The following is a 17,113-nucleotide window of genomic DNA, read 5'->3' as shown; positions in this document are numbered from 1 at the left end:
CACCTGGCCTTCTGCTGGCTCCTCTGATCCCAAATTCTGGCAGAAGGCACCGAATACGTCTAGCTCAGCTGCCCTTGAGCTCTTGCCTCTCTCAATGTCTGTTGGTCTTATATCTTAGTCAAGTTCACTGTCGCCATGTGACAAGCTTAAAGGGGTAAAGTCGGTCCTTTTGGGGAGACCATTGGTTGCTCAGATGAGTCAATGACCAAGTAGGAAAGTCTGCTTAACTCAGTGGTGGGGTATTAATCCTGTTTGCCTGAACATTGAAAACCACATTTTCCAGACATCTTTATAATAAAACTGGCTATTTGTCCTCTATTTGTCTCTCTCCGGGGCCTTAATTCTGAATTTGTTCCAAGCTCAGGAGGGGAAGAACAGGGTATTATTTATTGATCTCCTAAACCCTAACAGCAGTAAATATAATAAAACATGGGTTGGCATTATCAGATCGATCATTGTTTAACAGTCTTAATTCCTTTCAAGACTCTATAACAAGACAACATTCTATATACAATCCAGAGTGTACACACCCCAGGGGCAGTGGAGGAGGTATGTCTTTTTAATAATAAATCATTTTTGAGTGTACTAAATTATTTTTTTGAGGAAGGAAGGCCTCAGGAAGGGATTTATATTGAGTCTGATAGTTCATTTGGAAACCTCGTAAGGCAAAAGTTAAGAGTATAGTTATTAGAACCTCTCTGTTTAGTAGCCCCTCCTGCCTCTTTCCCCCTTTACCCATTTAAAAAAAATAAAAAGAGAAAAAGAAGTTGGATTCAGTTAAAGTTGGATTCAGCTCAAATCACTTCAAATAACCAGCAATCTTACTACCTACAAAAGAGTGATCAGGGCGGCTCGTATGCTGACAAATGTGCGTGAAACTACTTGCGAAGTGCTTTATACGAAAAAGCTAAGGGGTTTTGGAAATTAGTGTTTTAATTGGTAACGATGACAAGAAAACCAGCTTTTGTATGACTCTAGATCTGCTTTACTTAACCATTGCCCCTGGTTTAGCAACTATTACTGATACAAATTGCCAAGTTTTTGCTATTATGTCCACCCCTCTATTGGTCTCCCCAATGCACCTCCTAAGTGCAATCAAAGGTGATAATTATTTAGATGTTTAAATTTATTCTAACAATTATATACTCCATGTATCTATTATTAAAATGCTCATAAATAAAACAATGTTAATGGGACTCATAAAAAAAACAAACATTATTTTTGCTTTTCTTCCACTGAAAAGCAAACCAAAAATATGACTGAAAGGAAACAGACAGAATGTCTAGTCTGTAGCACCAACACAGAGGAAAATAGCCTCCCTGGCTCGCACACATGCAATCCAAGGTGCCTCTACCATATATTATTTTTGCTGAGAAAACACATTCCTAAAGCACCTCCCCCTCCCTTTTACCCAGCTCTGCATCAAGACATCCACCTGTTCCGCTCTCGCCCATCTCAGTGTTCTTTAAAGCAAAGAGTGAATATAACTGATTCACATGGAATATGTGGGTAGCTAATACCCCTTAACTTCTCACAGAGGTTTGCATTTAAAAAATATGTTTATGAACAAGTAAGTTCCCATTTAAAAAAATAAGAAGAATCTTGACAAAGGAAAACATCTGCAACCACTACCAAGGTATTCTGAAGTGTCATGTTGATAAACTACTGGAATGATAGGGATTATTTGTTGGAGGAACCTAAGAACTCCAGGGACTCAAGGGCCTGATGGAAATTTTCCTATTTACCCCAGTCTCTAGATTCAGTTATTCTTTTCCCCAGTCCCTGAAATCCATCTGCTTTCTTCAAAGGCTCAACTTTCTGTCTCATATATTTCAGTGTAGGATATTAATCCAAGATGACTGGGCAGAGCCACACTGATGGGCAGCCAGTCAGTTTCACAAGCACTGATTGTTTAAGGACATTAAAGCATAATTGAGGGAAAAAATTGGGAACATGATGCCAGTTAATTTTGATCTTCCAATGCAACTTTTTATATATCTTCAAATGTTCACTGTCCCACTTGGGCCACAGTACTTTAATGAAATGTAAACACACACACAAACAGAAAAATGCTCCTAGGTGCTGTTTACCCATTCCCTGTTAAGTAAATACTTAACATTTAAAAACTGTTTTACAAGGACACTCCACTGTTAGACTCCTCAGGGTTGTTATGTATATAGAAATCCTCCAAGATAACCTGAGGTCCAGGCTTTTTGTTTTTTTGTTTTAATTCCTGCCCAGGCATGGAGATCTGCTTTAAAATGGACCTTGAGAATATTATGCTAAGTGAAATAAATCAGTCAGAAGAAGCTAAGAACCATATGATTTCATTCATATGTGGGGTATAAAACTGAAACTCATGGACACAAATAGCAGTGTGGTGGTTGCCAGAGGGAAGGGGTGGGGCTGAAGGGGGTCTTAATATTTGGTGATCAGGGAAAATAGGACTTCGGGTGGTGGGCACACAGACCAATATATAGATCTTTAAACACAGAAACCGACACCTGAAACCTATATTCATATTAACCATTGTCACCCCAATAAATTTAATTTTAAAAAAAAGAATCAGTTCTGACAAGTGCAGATTTAGTCCTGGTGCCATCAATAAAACTTGGATGCTGGTCAGTGTTGCTTAATCTTCTGCACCACACTGCAGTAACCAAAAACACTATGTTCAAATTTCTTAGTCCTCCGGGAATGAGTCCCAAGATTATTTTCTAAACAATAAGTCATCAGATGTGGATGTGAACCCCAGCTCCACCACTGACTGGTTTCTTGACCTTAGAAAAATTAATTTGATGTCATAAACTTAGTTAACTCTTATATAAGAATACTGACCTGTTATGGATCAAAGTGTGTCTCACCAAACATGGATGTATTTGAAGTCCTAAGTCCTAGTACCTCAGAGTGTGGCCTTATTTGAAAATAGGGTATTTTGCAAAGGTCATCAAGATAAAACGAGGTCTTATTGAAGTAGAATGAGTCCCTAATCTGGTATGACTGGTGTCCTTATGGAAAGAACACCCTGTGCAAAGAGAGGAACACAGAGAGAACACCACGTCAAGATGAAGGAGAGGTCAGAGTGACGCAGCTACAAGCCAAGGTGTGCCAAAATCACCCCCAAATCAGCAGGAACCAGGAAAGAGGCATGAAAGTGACTCTGGGTTTAAGTAACAGGATCTGTAAAACATCTGACTTCAGATAAGCTCTTAATAAATTATTATTAATAATCATAACAGTGTTGGGATATTTTGAAACTGGTTGGTAGATTATGCACACTCTACTTGATTTACTCATTTCTATTTTTGGAAATTTAAAAATCCAAATATCCTAGTGTGACGGCAGTAGAGATGAAATTACAAAGGAGATAAATCTCATGCCAGTATTTGCTAATTGTTTGAATTCCTTGTAAATGGTTTGGCAGGAGAGGAGGTTAGAACACTTAGCTAAATTGAAGTTTGGGGATTATCTGTGAATTTAAAGTATCTACGCCACTTTGGCCCCTATTAGCACAAGTAATTGAGAGGAAAATCTTGCCAGTTATGCTTTTCCATGAGGCTTAATGTGGAGTTGGATATTTAAGTAATTCATTAGCAGGTTTAAATGATGCCATGGACCAACAGTAAAGGACAGAAGAGGTAATCTGTGACCTTCATTTTAGAGATGAGCAAATTGAGGCCCATTGAGTTTATAGTGAACTCAAGGTTATATAGTTTACTTTGGAAAAGTTGACATTAGAATCCTTGTCTCCTAACTTGAAAATGGAGTGTGCCTTTCAGGATTTTGTGAGGCTCATTATCAGAATTCTTTGTAGCTTTTATAATTGTCAGAACCCCAACACTGTGCATGGAATCTTAAAACCAAGGTTGGAGCAACTTGAATCCAGAGAGAAGAAAGTAACTTTATAACATTTTTAATAGAGCCTCAAAAGATGAATTTGGGGAAGACAACAGTAGTGGGGACAGAGGGCAATTATTTTTACACTGAAATTATAAGCTCTATAACACATCTAGAGAAATCTTTTACATCATTTGGAAGATCCATTAAACACAGCCTGTCAGGACCTTTCTAGGACAAGTCATTACAGCCCTAAATGGTATTTGGAAATGCAGCTACCTCAGATTGAAGTCATTTGCATTATATTATAAAAAACACAGGACACTTTGACCATCAAGATCACTGGGAAGACTGAACTTTGGCCCTCCACGTGATTTTGCAAATACAAAGTGTGCTCTTAACCTGCTTAACAACTAACCCCACTTATCTTAAAGCAGGCTGCCCTCTTTCACCTCTGCTGTGCTCAGCTTTTAAGTAGACCTTGTGGGAAGAAATATTAGACTTTTCATACAACAAAGTTTGCTACATTGTTTGCTTTTTCTACTTTGGTTTATTATTTTATATTCTCAGTCTTTTTAGGACATCTCCATGTTTCCTCCCCTAAGGGTATCAGGACTGTAATTGAGGGGCCCAGTTCAGAATCCAAAAAGAATCATTCAGTTTCACATTGTGGCTTCATAGCCCAGAACCAGAACTTTTCAAGACACTCAATAACCTCAATGCAGGGATCCCTCTGGACAACATATCAATTTGTATTATGAAGTGAATTATGGCAGTACTCACCAGAGCTCGTATAGTTAAGTGTCTGTCAGTGTTTCCATTATATTTTGAGGACTTCTAACTTGGTTGCAAAAATGTCCTTCAGGCTGAAGCATACAAGGCCAGCCTAGGAAATGAGGGCTCCCTTTGTTTAGTTCTACTATTTAAAAACACTAGCTCTATTTTGTGTTCGCCTGTATACATTTTTAAACTTAAATTTTATTTATTAATTACAGTTTGCATTCAATATTATTTTGTATTAGTTTCAGGTGCACAACATAGCAGTTAAATTACCATATACTTTACAAAGTGTTCCACTGATATTTTTAGCGCCCACTTGACACCACATTTATTACAATATTATTGATTATAGTCCCTATGGTGTCCTTTACATCTCCATGACTATTCTGTAACTGCAAATTTGTACTTCTTAATCTCTTTACATATTCATCCAGTATCCCAACTCCCTCCCCTCTTGTCAAACATTAGTTTGTTTTTTTTGTATCTATTACTCTATTTCAATTTTGTTTATTTAACCTGTTCTTTAGACTTCACATATGAATGAAATCACATGGTATGTCTTTCTCTGTCTGACTTATTTTATTTAACATAATACTCTCTCTAGGTCCAAACACCTTCATGCACTGTTTGTGGGAATGCAGACTGGTGCAGCCACTATTGAAAAGAGTACAGAGGGTCCTAAAAATATTTAAAATGAAACTACCTTATGACCCAGCAATTCCACTTCTGGGAATATATCCAAAGAAACCTAATACATTAATTAGAAAGAATCTATGCATCCCTATGTTCATTGCAGCATTATTTACAATAGCCAAGATATGAAAGCAACCCAAGTGCCTATCAATAGACTAATGGATAAAAAATCTGTGATATATATATATCACATATATGTATACATATATATATATAATGACATATTAGTTGGCTATAAAATATAATGAAATCTTACCATTTGAGATAGCCTGTATAGATTTTATAATGAAGGGACGCCTGTTGTCCTCAATGAACATGGTTGCCAAAATAATGATGGTTCTAATGTGGTGAGCTCCTGGTGCTAAAGGTCTCATATCTGGGTATGATCCATATTGTTCTTTTGGGGGGATACCAAGGCTAAAAAATGAAGGTCTCCATGTAGCACAAATGCCATTCAAAAATTACAAAAGTATATATTAGGTCTGCCCTTTTTATGCGCTATTCTTACCACAAATACCTGTAAAATCTTGTCCTTCCTACCAAACCTAGCACAAATTTTCTTGTTTCTGAGACTTCCCCAACTCTCTCAAATAGACTCAGAGATTTCCCCCCTAAGTCACTCTGCACCTAACACCTATATGCAATATAGCTACTATTATATGATACAGTTTTTCTATGTATCTGTTTATCAAAGTTTATGTCCAGTTTATTAGCAGAGTGCTAGACATATTAAAAATTCTCAGTAAATATTGATTTAATGAATGAATGGTAGAAACAGTGACAAGAACATTCAAGGGATGAAAAAGTCATTTTGAAAAGGACTATCTTTCAATATGATTTCCCATCTCTACTTTTCAAACTTCCAGAGGACATAAATTCTCATATGCCCCATAATGAATAATCTCCCAGAAAATTGAATGACTTGTAAACTTTTAGAGGAAGTGATATATGCAACAGGATTTGTTGAGAAAATTACTGATTGAGGAGCTAGAAGATGAAGTGTTTGTTCTGATTTAGTCACTGACTGCGACCCTCTTCAAGTTACTTAATAAGTAGCTCAGTGATTCAATCTCTCTGCAATGATGATAAATAATAGCAGTTCTTGTCTGCTTCTCAGGGATGTTTGTAGGAAAATGTGTTAGCTCATCAGAGAAAATTTAAAGAAAAAAACCCTAAACTAAATATATTATATAAATTAAATGTTGTTCTATTGTTATTGCATACTATGTACTAAATAATAATTCACTATAAGCAATGGTGAAGTCACATTAGCTCAATTAAAAATATAATTGGAATATTTGGTTCTTCTACTTGTCATGAGCAGTTGGACTATATCCATGCTATAAAGAAATGGAATGATGTTCCATTATTTCTGCATTTGAGGATGGTCCATGTGATTATTAGGATGGATACACTGTCATGTTCTACCTGAATTACACATTTTCAAGGAGAGGAGCTGAAAAGAATTACAGATGCTTTTAGAAGAAAATGATTGGAAGAAATTATTTGTTTTTTAAACATGGGTTTGCAAACAGGTTAAACATGGAGGGCTATAGAGCGTCCAGTGTTTCTCAAGGCAGTCTATGAATCAAATGCGGCAGTGTAGTCTGGAATATGGAAACCTGCAGGTTCTCAGGTTTCAGTCTAGACTTAAACAGTAAGAAACTCTGGGGTGGGACCAAGGTCTGCATGTTAAACAAAGCACCCAGATGATTCCTATGAAGACATCCAGGGCTGAGAACCAGTACAGGAGTTTACATCCTTTGGTTCAGGAGACAAATGAAAACTAGTACAGATTGCAGAAAATCGGGAACAGGAAATAAAACTTTCCAGTGTAGTAAGGGGTGATAACTCTTCTCTCCCTGGAAGCTGAGAGAGTATGTTATCTTTTGTAAAATTTGCAAATAATAGTGTAATCCTGGTTTGGGGAAAAGGAGATTCGGGGAAAATTTGGGTAGATTGAACTATAAAGAGAAGAAGGAGGAGTTGATAGTTCCAGTCTGCTGTACGTTACGCAGGTTCAAGAACAATCTGTATTTATAGAAAAAAGGGGGGGGGGCGGTATTCTGCAAACTGCTGCTTTTTTCTTCTGCGGGCTCCTGGAGGCAAGCTAACCTGTTTCAGGTTCAAGATCACTTTGATATATTTTAAGTGTTTGTTCTCCCCTGAATTATCAAGACAAATTGGGTAAAAACATCAAACAAGGTATGGTTGCAATATATCTCTACTAGTAAATAAAGTTTATTGCTTTGTTTCTGTTAGTAAGACAGCACATAGTCATATGAAAATTTCAACAAATTAAAGAAAGGATACAGGGGCAAATGAAAGACACCCGAAGTTCTGACACAGAGCGGCAATCACTTTCTCTCATTCTGGTGAACATTATTCTAGAGCTATCCACACTGTAGAATGGGATTCCATTCATACAGATTATACCTATAATTAAATTTACATATATTTACATAGACAAATATAAATATGTGCTCATATATAATTTTATATTATATTTTTACATATTATAATTTGCTTTTCAATGTCAGTGACACTTTAAAAGATCTCATAATCATGCATACCTATGATATCAACTGGAAAATAATTGGACCTAAATCAGAGCTCCTGTCAGCTGTTTTATCTCCGACTATGTTGCGAAGAAAAGCATCCTCCCCCACAAAACCACTATATTCCTCTTCCCTCAGCATCTCTCTGCCCTAATTTCTACCTGGAAATCATGTTAGCCACAAACCTTATATGGAAAGACAGAGATAAGCATGGGTGCTAATTGTGGGTCTCATGGAGCACCAGTCTTATGTGAGATGCATTAACATCTAACCCAATGCTTGTGGTTCTCTCTCAGGCTCTGCCTGTTCTGTTGACTCTATCTGCATTTTTCAGAGAGCGCTTTCTTGAACAATTTTCCCCTTGGATGCAAAAAACAATCAAATAGGTTTAGCATTTTACTTAACATTTTAATTAAGTATTTTAATACGTACAATGTTCTAAGTGCACTTCATAGATTATTTTACTGAAATGTTACAACCACCATAGAAGGTAGAAGCCATTCCTGTTTTTCTAGTAATACCGAGGAGGCTGAGTCTCAAGGAGAGCAAGTAGGAGGTCCACACAATTTATCACAGTGGAGCATGTGGGGGATGGAGGAATGGGGAACAACTACCTAATGGGTACAATGGTTTCCTTTGGGGTGATGAAATGTTTTGGAACTTGATAGAAGTTGGGAATATATTGCTAATGTGCTAAATTTCACTGAGATGTTCACCTTAAGTGGTTAATTTTATTTTATGTGATTTTTACCTCAATTTAAAAAATAGTGGAACATGGAATCAAACATGGCTAGATTAGTGCCAAATTTTTTCTTGATCAAACAAAATTAATAACTTTCTACTGCAGAAATTTTCAATGTCTCTATCATGCTGATAGATGTGCTAAATCTCCCATAGGGTAATGGAGTACATAGGGGTGTGGTACGTAGCATTTCTCGAATTACTTTTTCCAAGGAACGTGTTTTACCTTGAGCATTTCTACAGGAATGGGTTTCATAAAACATCTTTATAGAATTACTGTTTTCTTCAAAGCTCTAAAAAGAATGTTTATTATGGAATTATTTTCACATGGATGGCCTATTTAGTACGTCAACACAACTTCACAGGGATTCAGGCAATATAATAAAAACAGGGCAGTTTACTGGAACTTCCTTCATGATCATTTCCTGAGCATTTGCTCAAAATAGAAAAAAGTGCAAAGGAAGCTATGCAATTACGTCTTTTATATTCTATTTGAAAACATTTAATATTTACTTTTTAGTTAAGTGTTATGCAAACGGTACCTCTTCTATGTGTGCATAAGACTGTTTAAATTTTATTATAAAACAAAATATGCAGGAGTATGTAGATTTGGCATCCTGACATTTTTAGCATAGCAGCTTCTGGACTTAAACAAGTTTTTCTTAGAATGTATACAACTCAACACCAGGAAGACAAACAATTCAATTAAAAAATGGGCAAAGAACCTGAACAGACACTTCTCCAAAGAGGACCTACTGATGACCAAGAGACATATGAGAAAATGCTCAACGTCACTAATCATCAGAGAGATGCAAATTAAAACCACAATGAGATATCACCTCACACCTATGAGAATGGCTAAAACAAAATAAAAAATTAGTGACAACACTAAATGTTGTCAGGGATGTAGAGAGGGCGGGTAGGTATCATTCTGAGCCTACTGTTTTGTAGGCAGCCATCATCGTGTGTGTTCGTGTGATTTCTTCTTGCGTGTGTGGAGAGAGAGCAGCAAGAGAGAGCAGGAAAGAGAGAGAAGGAGAAGGAGAGAGAATCCTCTCATAGACCACCAATCCTCTCAGATCAGGAACCTACCCTTATGTCCTCATTTAACCTTGACTATCTCCCTAAAAGCCCTAACTAGAAATAGTCACATTAGGACTTAAGGTGTCAACATATAAGTTTGGGGAGGATACGACTGGGACCACAGCAATTAGTTTCCTTTGCTCTGTAAGAAATTACCACAAATTAACAGCTTGAAATAAGACACAGTTTCTGTGGTTAGGTCCAGGCATGACTTGGCTTCGTTCTTTGCAAGGCTGCAATCAAAATGTAAGATGAGGCTGGGTTCCTATCTGGAAGTTTCACGGTCAATGCATCCACTTCCAACTTGTATGGGAAAAATGCTGCATTTTTCTTCTTTTCTCTTTTTTTTTTTTTTTTTTTACTCTCAGACTCACAATACTTCTGACACCAGATATGTGGGTTTTTTGTGTTTTGTTTTTTTCTTACATTAAGCATGTCTCAGATAGCAACTAGGTCTCCTGCAACTCAATCCAATTCCAACACTAACCGGAGTTAGCACAGATCTCATAGTTTAAGGGCTCAGTCACATAAGAATAGCCACCCACCCCCCATACACTCCCACTTCAGATGCCAATCCCATGTCCAGGTTGTTGTTACCTGAGCTTCTAACCAACCAGCTACCAATCATAGGTTCCCATGACCCTCCTCTCAAGTTCTATTAATTTGCTAGAGTGGCTCATAGAACTCAGAAAAATAGTTTACTTACTAGACTACATGGTTTATTACAAACCATGAGTAAACAGCAAGATGAAGAGATATATATGGTGAGGTACAAAAGGGTCCTGAAAACAGGAGTTGGAGTGTGCTGCCAAGGAGCCGGGGTGTGCCACCGTCCCAGCTGGTGAATGTATTCAACAGCCCGTAAGCTAAACAAACCCTGTATTTATTTATTTTTTTAAGATTTTTATGGAGTCTTCATCATGTAGGCCTGACTGACCATCTCCAATTCCTGAAATATGGGAGAAGGGACAGAAAGTTACAAGCTTCTCACCATGGTTTGCTCATTTTAGTGACCGGTGTGCATCATGAAGTTACCCAAAAGTCCACCAGAGTCACCTAACTAGTACAAAAGACATCATGCAGGAAATTTCAAGGGATTTAGGAGCTCTGTGCCAGGAACTGGGGCAGAGACATATTTTTTTCATTCACACAAGCATATCAAGTTGTTGGAAGAATTTATTTTCATGTGACTGAAGGAGAGAGGTACTTGACTTCTTGCGGCTGCTAGCGGAGGTCATGATCAGCTCCTAGAGACAGCCCTGAGTTCATAGGGGCTGTCACATTTACTTGTCATATGGCTCTTTCCATTGTCCCGCTTGGACAATGGGCACCTTGCTTCTTCAAGTTTCTGCAGGAGCAAGAACTAATCTAATATACTCATGGGACAGCCATTCCATCATCTTTGCCATCTAACGTAACATAATCTCGGGAGTTATATCCTGTCACCTTCTCCATGTTCTACTGGTCAGAAGCAAGTCAGAGGTCCTGTCCATACTCAAAGGGAGGCGGTCACACAAAGGTATGAAAACCAGGAGTCAGGATTCATATTAGAATGTGTTGACCACGATCGCCATATATAATGTAAAACACACAACAAAGTTTCAAAAAAAATAAAGACCACACATATACCTACTACATAGAGATAATCACCTTTAATTATTTTAGATGTGTTTTCTTCCACTATTTTTCTGTGTGTTCTCTTTGAACTCTGTCTCATAACAAAAGCGTATATGAATATCTGTGTGTTTCTGTGTTATATATACAGAAACGTTTAAAAGCGTATGTATAAAAGAGGAATAATACTGCAATATTATTTCACAGTTTGACGTGTTTTTTTTAGAGACAGTCTCTTCAAATTCTTTCCCAAATCATTAATTTTTATAGGCAAAATATCTTATAAATATTAATTTATTCAATAGGTTCCCCATTAGTTAATTTGTTTCTCATTATCACGTTATAAATAACACCATGTTAAGCACTACTGCACATCAATCAACCTTAATTCGGTAAAAGTAGCCTAAATACACCTTCAAATCTATACCTTCAAGAACAATGTGGGAGGGTTTCACTTCTCAGTTTCAAATCTATACCTTTATTATTACTATCTCTGTTTTCATTCAAACAGTAGATAGCCAACTGACTTCCCTGCCTTTATTCTTAAGCTCTTCCCACCCTCATTCTCTAAAGTTGACTAATATCCGCTCAGTTCATCATCACCTTTCAAGAAGGCTGAAGTGTCAACCCCTCCAGGAAGCCAGGTTGATTAAAATGACTGTTCTACATGACTCCTCCACTGGCACCTCTCCATTGAAGTATGTTACCACATTGTGTTAAAATTATGCATTTAGATATTTAGTACCACGTGCCAAATGTATCCTCTGTTCTCATTCCCTTGAAGGCAGAGAGCACATCTTCTTTGTAACCTTAGCACCTAATAGAGTATATGACACACAGTAATTTCTCAGTAAGGAAACTGGCAAACTATTGAACTAAACTAAGAAGATATTTTGGGCATGCTATGGGGGTGTAATTTGTATAAAACATCTACATTTTACAATGCAGTTTCCCATCTCTGACCACACTAACAAAACCTAAAATTAAAGACATTCAAACATTCTCCTACATGAAGACACTTTGTATCATGTGCAACTCTTAAAAAATAACTAAATGTAAAAAATAATTAAGAAGTTTGCAATAACATTTTTTTCCTCAGGAAAGAGTGCCCACCCAAAGATAATGACAAATGTTACTGAGCATGCTGACAAAATCCTAATCTTACACATGCATATCAGAGTCATTCCTCTTCTGTCCAAGTAATGACGAAGATGATTATTAAGTTTAACATAATATCCAACTCATTACAAAAATTGAAAAGAATAAAATAATATTGTTTTGGTGTTTATTATGCAACAGATATTAGAGGTGCTCTATGATCATTATGTCATTTTAAGACCCACGCAACCCCTGTGACAATTATTAGAAAATTTACTTTCTATTTGAGGTAACCTGTCTAGGATTCCATAGCTGCTTAATGACAGAGTTGCCCTTCAACCCCAGGAAGGTCCCCTTTCAAAGCCACGATTCTCCTACTTCTTCAAACTATGAGAACACCTAGTTTTCAGTTCATTGCCAGAAATATTGTTTCCTCGAAATATCAGAGAGAATGGCAGCCTCAAGGTTGGGGCTGAGCATCTGTGGGAAACCAAGATTATTTGCACTGTGCTATGTTTGATTTAGTTTCCTGCCAAATGTCATGCTAAAGCCTTGACACAACAGAGATTTGTGCCCAGAGCCATCCATTCCCGGTCTGCCGGTGCACATCGGCTGGCATGTTTTCCTTGGATGCTCTAAGTCACACAAGTCTCAAAACAGGGACTGAAAATGACTAAAAGGAAAGTTATATTAAAAAATAGGAACAAAAAAAATCTGGGAGTGTGTTTCAATTTTAAAATCTCAGAAAATTATCCATGTATGCAAAAAGATATGCTTACAGAACACTTTATTTTTTCACATAAGAGTGACATGGCAGAACATGCAGAGTATAGTTTGAGCCAAACTTAAATTATAAATATGTGTATGCAAGTATATTTCCCTAAATATTATGTTTGCATAAAATAAAATAGGCCTGAATTATTACTAATGATAGCAGATATGTCTGCATTTTCCTTTCCAATGTATAATTACCATGTCATGCACAAAAATAAAGCACCACCTCACCACTTTCTGCCTGGGGTTGGAAGGCCCCTGATTAGGACAAATGACCTAGAGAAGCCTTAGAGAAACTATAGAGACATTTGTCAATCTATTTGCTATTTAAATACCTCCAGAGAAATGGCATCAAGCTTCTCAATACTTCTCCTCAAGCTCACTTAAATTCTTTACGTGCTAGTTTAAGTATTCTTTTTCCGTTGCTACTTCATCCACAGAACAGGACTGGTTTTGCTAGTTCCATACATAAAACTCATTTCATCAGTCTTCATTTTTCTCCACCACGGTCCCTAAGCATCTTAGTTCCCTTTGGTCTTTACTCAGAGTTCCCACTGTGCACTTTTTATTCATCATACCTATTTTATTTTCAGCTCCCTCTTGGGAGTCAAGGTTACTACAATTCATGATCTTTACGGTGACCCCTGTTCACAGGTTAACAACAGAATTCCATTTTGAAATCACAGGCATCTTCGTATTGGCCTTGCGCCATCCCCCTTACCTTTCATGCAGTGCATTTATATATTTCTTACTCATTTATATGTTTATTGTCCTCTTTGTTCCCTCTTCAAATTGATCTAGAGCTTTGAAGTAATTTCACTGTTTGGTTACCCAAGTTTTAGACACTCCTAAATAGTTCTTGACTGACAATTTGATTCACATATATCCTATTTCAATAATATTCATCAGAGCTATTAAAGACTATGATAAACACCTTCCACCAACCTTTCAACGGGTAGTTCTATGGTTTTACGTTGAAGGGCATTAGTGATAACAGTTCTTTGAATAGATGCTGTATGGATTAAGGTTTTCTGTGCCCAGGCTGCAGCATGCATTTGATAATCAGATTTTTGATTCTGATGTTTTCTCCCTAGTATCATATGTTTTTCAGAGGTAAGTGTGTGTATGACATACATGAACATGTACTACAATTTCACATATCTAAGCATGTGACAACAATGTTGTTATTATCCTAACATTTTTACACTTTACTTGTGGAGATAATTTCAAATACATTTAAAATGTGCATACCTTTGTCCAAGGCACATCCTGCTGTGGTCTCAGGACAGGAACCTAATGGAATAAACAAATATACATTCTTAATTAGTATACTTAGTATAATAAACCGATTGCAAAATACCAATACAAGAAATGGCTTAAACCTCAACCATTGCTCAGGTGTATCTGTCCATTAACTTCAAAAAGATGGTCTATCTTTTGTCTTATTGGCTAAAGTTCAGTAAGGAAAGAAAGGATGGAAGAAGATAGTCTGATATACTTCTCAGTCTGAAACTCCAAAGGAGCTCTGTTCCTTTATGTCCTGAAATAAACTTTTTTCCCCAGAGAGAAATATAGAAACAGATTCAGTTCCTAATACACAAAGGTCGATTTTAGGCAAAAGCTCAGATATCACTTTTCAAAAATGCTACATGAATGATTAGGCTCCAAACAGGACGATGAAGAAGCAGGTTACACAGGTTTTATGATGATAAAAGTCTTATGATATTTGTTCATCAAAAAAGGGCAGTGGAACACCAACTAAAGTTAACACAATGATAATGTTTCAAAATTTTCGGCAGTAAAACTACAATGTATGTGCAGATAATATATTTAAATACGTTCAACTGAGCTTCGGTACTTTACAAATCAGGAGAGGACAAAGAATCAGGTTTCGCTGCCCTGAAGCCCAGCATCTCTGTCATTTCTTCCTGTTTAGTATTCTCTGAGATGCAGTGCCACCTCCCGAGATATGCTCAGAGGCCCACCTACCTAACAGCTCAGATCTAAGAACTCTCACTGCAAATGTGAGAATACAAATTACAAAAACTTCAATAATGTAAAATGGAAGAACTACTCACTTTGCTCATATTTTTTGGAGTCCTATCTGATTGAAATGTCTAGATTTCAGGAAAAATTAGAAGAAATAAACTTCTTTTGTGACCTCTTACCCATAGTTTGGAATAGAAGTTTTACCACGAATGATAAATAGCATCCATAGAGTAGAAATAAAAATAAATGTTTCTTCCATATTTAAAGCTCTCCGAAGTTTAGCTTTTGAAGTCACCTGAGTGGATAACCAAGTAAACTGAATTCAAACTATGAATTAGGGGATTCACAGTTTGAACCCTTCTTTCACCCATTGTTTAGGAACCCTCAATGTGTGTTGGTACACATGAGAATCCCCTATTTATCATTCCAGAATGTCCCCTCAGCCATTACTGAAGCAGAGCACACACACCGACTTAAAGAGTCTACATAAGGTAATGTTTAATGACAGGATTTTGTTGCTTAAAAATACACACACATATACACATTTATAAATGTAGGCCAAATTCTTTATTTTGTGGCCAAAACTAGAAATGTCACACTTCCTATGTTTATTTTTTAATTTTTTAAAATTTATATTTATTGTTGAAAGTATTACAGATGCCCTCTTTTTCACCCCCATTGACCCCTTCTACCTCGCTCCCACCTGTCGCCCCTGCCCCAGGCCTTCACCACACTATTGTCTGTGTCCATGGGTCATGTATACAAGAAAATAAATGTTGATGCCTGGATTACTAGCCAACATGCACGTCCTTGATACTGATTAAGTGCAATATACAACCTAAAAAACATACCAGGTTTCACTTTGTTGATTGTCTTCAAGGATCTTTTGTGCAAAGGCCAAAAATTGGCTGGGGTGGGGTGGGGATTAATTCCTTAAAACCATTTATTAATTACAGATGTATTTCTATAGCTAAAACAATGTACTGGGGAAACCAGGAGGGAAAGAATCACAGTGTGTTGTTTATGTTGTTATTGCTGCAATTCAATTTAGAGCAAACTTGGAAATGGCCAAACAGCAGTGCAATGCCTGGGGACCTACCTATCCTTCCTATGTTTTGAGCACAACAAGAGATGTGATTACAAAACTAGATCTAAGTCAATAATCATTTCACCAGACTAATCACTATCTTACTTTAAAATAAATTAAAATGAATATCACAATGACATAAGTCCCTATGCCCAATATAAATGCTTTAGAGTTGATCAAGACTTTGTTTTTTCTCACACCTTAATAATTATCAGTATCCATTAAGTGACTCTTCAGTATATCTATACAATCTCCAGATATATCAAAGTCAACATCTTACATCATGCCTTATCTCTATTTCTTCAAAAATGCCGAGTAAATAGTTGTTAATTTATGCATGAGTGAGTGCATGCATTTAGAAGCTGCATTTAAATTTTATTGTCTATACCTTATTCATGTTGTAAAGTATACAACAACTTTGTCTTTAATGGACAAAATTGGATATATCCATTTTCTGACTGAAATGCAACTAACTGTATCACATATGTCAAATTTGTAAGCATAAGCCATGGAGCTTACCATGGAAGCCGTTCTCCAGGCTACATCATTTCTCCCTGTCAAAGCTGTCAAAAGATCATAAGGATAGTGGCAGAGTTACTCCACATAACCTTATTGAAATGTTCAGTCCTAAAGCAACTTACTTTTCAACCTATCTTGGAGGAAATTGTCACTCCATTTTCATTTCCCTACTGATGTATGACCCAATTTAAGGAGCAAGTTCAATAGATATGCTGTATTGGAATGAAGGATGCTATTTATAGTGTGCAAACTGAACTTAAGAAATCAAATACAGCTATTACTAAATTTTATTCTTTGTGTCTGCTTATTATATAACCAGGTGTGTTTGTGAACATAAAGA

General features: G+C 36.7%; 1 long non-coding RNA gene across 1 annotated transcript in view; it reads right to left on the bottom strand.

Moving 5' to 3' along the window:
• The window catches only part of LOC107545512 (uncharacterized), a 475,896-nt gene that overhangs the window by 288,195 nt on the left and 170,588 nt on the right, over nt 1-17,113 (bottom strand). Inside the window, exon 3 of the long non-coding RNA XR_001604041.2 lies at nt 14,430-14,471. This is a non-coding gene — a long non-coding RNA (uncharacterized LOC107545512). The remainder of the gene's footprint in view (nt 1-14,429; nt 14,472-17,113) is intronic.

Source organism: Miniopterus natalensis, chromosome 12 (assembly GCF_054644295.1).
Source record: "Miniopterus natalensis isolate mMinNat1 chromosome 12, mMinNat1.hap1, whole genome shotgun sequence".
Taxonomy (NCBI): domain Eukaryota; kingdom Metazoa; phylum Chordata; class Mammalia; order Chiroptera; family Miniopteridae; genus Miniopterus; species Miniopterus natalensis.
This window is presented reverse-complemented; position numbering and strand designations above follow the sequence as displayed.